Raw genomic sequence first — 5586 nt, forward strand, 5'->3', positions numbered from 1 at the left:
TTAGGTTGGAATCTTTGGATTAGGATGTTTCCACGGAGATGAGACCTACTCAATTGTAGGTGATAACTTTGATTGAATTATTTCCATGGAGGTGTGGCCCTGCCCATTCAGCATGGGTCTTGATTTAATTTCTGGAGTCGTATATAAAAACTCACAAACAGAAGGCCCTTGGAGCAGCTGCAACTTAGAGAGACATTTTGAAGACAGCTCTTGAAAACAGACTTTTGCTGATGCTTTGAAGATACTAGCCCAGAACTTGTCCCGAGAAACTAAGCCTAGAGATATTTTGGAGAACACCATTTTGAAACGCAACCTGGGAGCCAGCAGAAGCCAGCCACGTGCCTTCCCAGCCAACAGGGGTTTTCTGGATGCCAATGGCCTTTCTCCAGTAAGGGACCCTGCTGTTGATGCCTTACCTTGGACACTTTATGGCCTTAAGACTGTGACTTTGTTACTGAATAAACCTCCTTTATAAAAGACAATCCTTTTCTGGTTTTTTGCAAAAGGGCAACATTAGCAAACCTGAACAATGACAAAACCAAGACATCCCTTTCACAACTGCTCTTTTTCCACTTCACAAAAGAATGGCATATATCCCACTGCATCTTAATGTCATGCACTGCTCCAGAGTGTAAAAACCCACAAGGCACCAAACAAATTTAAAACACTGGCGTAGGTGTTGGGAAAGTGAATGATTGTAATAATGAGATAACAAATTCATGTGCACATCAGGAAGTTTCTAAGTCATACTTTCAAACAATTGAAAAAAGGGCCTAATTGTGTTGTCACATTTCTAGTCATTAAAAATACTTTTTTTTTCAAAATAGATTGTGATTTTTGTCAAAAACTCAAAAGGAGTTCCAAAAAATGAGTGACATTGCTGTAACAAAGCTCTTATTTATTTTTTGTCTACTTGATAGGTAAGCCCTTGTTGCTTCTCTCTGTTAAAAATGAAAAACTAAAATAGAAAAAGTGCTGACTCTTATCTTATTCCAGAAGTGAGAAATATTTATTCATGGATATGTGAATTAATCAAGTAAGTAGCTATATCCATCTCATTAAAAGTTTCATTTCCAAAAAACTTCTATACTTTAGATTGAATATTTTTCGAATGTTGTAATATAGTAATGTTGTTTTGAGTAGCTGGGTGGTCCTAATGATTGTAATGATAAATCAATCAAGCAAAACATTAACCCTTAAAGCCTTCTTACAGTGGCAGAAAAATTTTAAATATTCCCATTGTAATTTACTTTCATATATTTTTTACGTAGAATTAATCAATAAAGGCCATTAATTAAAGGCTTTCTAACCTAAAGATACATTACGTTAGGATAAATTTCAGTGGGGGGAATGCAATGAAAAAACACTGCTAAAGAATAGCTTGCTAATTATTTTTTAATGGGTAATGATAGATTTAAATTCATATGATATTTAGATATCATTTGTTAATTTTTTTAAACTGTTGTAACAGTTAGTATTTACATCCTAAGTCCATATTTATATCCTTTGAAATGACTTAGACTTTTTTTAAATTTTTTTAAATTTTTTTAAATTTTTTTTCATTTTATTGAGATATATTCACATACCATGCAGTCATACAAAACAAAGCGTACATTCAGTTGTTCACAGTACCACCACATAGTTGTGCATTCATCACCAAAATCAATCCCTCTTACCTTCATTACCACACACACAAAAATAACAAGAATAAAAATTAAAGTGAAAAAGAGCAACTAAAGTAAAAAAGAACACTGGGTGCCTTTTCATTTGTTTGTTTGTTTCCCTCCCCCATTTTTCTACTCATCCATCCATAAACTAGACAAAGGGGAGTGTGATCCACCCGGTTTTCCCAATCCCATTGTTGCCCCTCATAAGCTACATTTTTATACAATCGTCTTCAAGATTCATGGGTTCTGGGTTGTAGTTTGATAGATTCACGTATTTACTGCTAGCTACTCCAATTCACTAGAACCTAAAAAGCATTGTGAAATGACTTAGTCTTTCAATAGAAAATTCAGATGTCTGTTTAAAAATATGCAAAGGGGTTGTTCCGGTTTGTTAATGCTGCCCCTTTGCAAAACACCAGAAATGGATTGGCTTTTATAAAGGGGGTTTATTTGGTCACAAAGTTACAGTCTTAAGGTCATAAAGTGTCCAAGGTAAGCCATCAACAAAGGGTACCTTCACTGAAGGATGGTCATTTGCGTCCAGAAGACCTCTGTTAGCTGGGAAGGCACAAGGCTGGCATTCACTCGCTCCCAGGAGGGGTTTCAAAATGGCATTCTCCAAAATATTGGTCTTGAAGCATTTTGTCCTCTGTTAGCTGCAGCTCCTCTTCAAAATGTCACTCTCACTTGCTCTGAGGTCCTTCTGTCTGAATTCCTTTATATGACTCCAGTGACCCAATTAACACCCACCCTGAATGGGCAGGGTAACACCTCCATGGAAATTATCCAATCAAACATTTCACTCACAGTTGATTGAATCACATCTCCATGGAAACACTCAAAAGATTCCAATCTAATCAACACTAATGCATCTGCCCCCACAAAATTGCATCAAATAATTTGGCTTTTGGCAGGACATCATATATCCAAACAAACACAGGGATACAGAAGGTTTCAATTTTTTTAGGAGGTACACAAACAAACATTTAAGGTTACTGATCTGGGCCTCTCACTACCTATTGTCAGGAATCTGTGAGGTCATCCTAACAGAAGAATATTTATTTCTTCCTCCATAAAACCCTTCTATGGACTTTTTTCCTCCATAATTTTCCTGAAAGCAAAGTATATGCTGAATGCAGCTTCTCATCACACAGACTAGTCTTCACAGGCATGCTTTAACACTGGGCAGAGTAGTAACTATCAATGTTGGCCAGAGCAAGCAGCATTAAATAAGCTCTGTATCAACTTCATAATTCAGGATACTGCTTGCAGATTGATGTAATTAACAGTATGGGAGTATTGGACATTTAGTATCATCATATTTTAATTAATTCTTTATTATTCGCACTCTCTTTTAAGAGTACATGCACCATCAACTGGTAAATGAAAAAAATTGTAAAACACTTTAAAATCAGAATTTGTTCTGCTGTATTAGATCTTACACTGAACACATATATTTATTGCATTCCCTCACAGATTCCTTAAAAAGACAGTACATTGAGAATCTGTGTAAGGAACTGGTATCCTATTACTTTTCCCCAGAAAAAAAATAAATGAAAGGATATATTAATGACTGATTAATATATTAACAAATGCCAGATGATTCTTGGTTATCTGTCTTCCTTTAAGAATGAAGCAATAGAAAGGTTGAGTGGAATCTCTGTGTATATGGGCAGGGTTTGCCCACTAGAGGATTTTGCTTTAGGCTGAGCAGATAGAGTCAGTTACAAACTTGGACAACCCCAAATTCAAGAACAAGAAGGAAGACAATCTAATCCAGTAAGGCAGAGAAGAGAAACACTGGGATGATGACTTTGCAACAGTAACAGAACACAATCTTAGGTTCTGGGAGATCCCTGTGGAAGAAAAAAGGGGTAGTTGATAGAGTAGAGCAGGAGAACAGAAGGATCTGGAAGATTTCTGTAGTAACAAAAGGAGGGGGGAAGTTGATATATTTTCAGTACCCTCAAATTTTTTTCATGTCATGGTACAGATGAAAATATTGTCAATGTTGTACAGGACACCTGAGTGAATGGAGGAGGCTACATCTTTCTGGAATACAACTTGCCCATATGCTCTGCATATCTTCAGTCCCACTGGCTGACATGAGGGCTGAGGGATCAGGATCTTGGTACATCTGGAACCCATTCATGGAATCAGTGGTTGAGAAGCTATGGATTACACAATGTGATTAAAATATTGGAATAACTTGAGGATACAATAAAGGCAAGTGGTGGTCTCTTTTTTAAAATGAGAAAACCAAAACAAGTTTTTGATGAGTACAATTTCTTTGGAGTGACATTGACTCATGAAGAAAAGAAATGTAATCTGGGCACACTATTTGACTCTGCAGCATAAAAAAATCTTTACATGGTCATGAAATTATATTCTTTATTGATTTTTTCCTTTCAGAATCAACAAAAGTAATTCATGAGATAAAGGTAGTCATAGAACAGAATATAAATATTCTTAATATTGACAATACTATAAAGAAAGATATAGCTGATGAAGGTTGGGGGTGAAGAGAAGATGAGGATACACAAAGGAAGAACAAATATCTTTATTATCAGTATTTGGGAGCCAAGAGATACTGTCCATAAAGTAAGAGCCCCCTGGCACATTTCTGTCATCTATTCCAGACACTGAGCCCCCAAGAAATGGAAGAGCAAGTCTTTAGCCCTCCAGATGTTCTTGACTGAGGGAGAAGTAACGTGAAAATGAAGCAGCAGTATCTACCTCCTAGGCACCAGATGGGTGGAAAACTCCCTCTGAAAGAAAAAGACTTGAGAAAGATTTCATATTCCCGTTGCCAAATTGCTATTAGACACTCACTAAATGCTAAATGATGTGTGTGTGGGTGTGTGGGTGTGTGGGTTTGCGTCTGTGAGGAAGAGAGAAAGACTGAGGGAGATTGTCTGTGGCTATGAAATAAACAGAGATTTAAGAATCCTCTTTGAGGTTTCCTAGCGGGACTATATATAAGTAGGAGAAGGGGTAGGGGGGATGGAGCGTGGCATAAGACATCTAAATCTTCATGATTCATGGCAGGTAGTCAATTGTCAATGTCTAAATCTGAAATATCAAGAAATAACACCATAAGCATGTGGGAGTAACCTCCGGAAAAAATTTAAAATGGAAGAAATTCACAGCTTTGTCCACAATACCTAGAATAGTGACTGGCTGATTTTTGATGCTCAATAACTATTTACTGAAAGAATTAGCTTGCTGAATAGTTTGCAGGTATTGGAGAAGGGGTGAGGAAGTCGAACAACTATTGCTTACATTCACTATAAGCCTGTAGCAGTTCTATTTGTCTCTCTTTCCTTACTAAAAGAGTACAAATTTCTATTCCTGAGGGAGAATGATCCTATTTCCAACTGAGGGGTAAATCCTGATTAGTCTAATGAATCCTAGTAATCCTACACTTTTAATCAGTGATTGAATTAGAAGATCCAATCCCAGTTCTGCTCAAAGAGATATAGAAGGAAGCTTTCTTGAGAGACTTCTACTTTCTCTTAAAATTGACATGTCTGAATATGATGCCTGGACTAATATAACCATCTTGTGACCAAGAGTGAAGCTTGATTGAGGTAAAAACCAACACCCATAGAATAGGGGTCACAGAAAGAACTTGAGTCCCTGACCTCATTGAGTTCTCAATTAACCAACCCTAGCTCAACACATCTTGTATGTGAGATAATACATTTTCCTTTTTGTTCTAACTAGATGAGAAGAGAGTTTCTGTTATTTGTTCTCAAAGCAGAACAGATAAAATGTCTTTCTGTATATTTTGATGTTAATAAATCTATGCCTACATTAATTTTATGACAATAAAAATATAGCTGCACATAATCTCACTCCATTAGAATAAAAGTGTAATTTTTAAAATCCCTATCTTAAATTGTTTTGTCTTCTAAAT

This window comes from Choloepus didactylus, chromosome 10 (genome assembly GCF_015220235.1).
Source record: "Choloepus didactylus isolate mChoDid1 chromosome 10, mChoDid1.pri, whole genome shotgun sequence".
Taxonomy (NCBI): domain Eukaryota; kingdom Metazoa; phylum Chordata; class Mammalia; order Pilosa; family Megalonychidae; genus Choloepus; species Choloepus didactylus.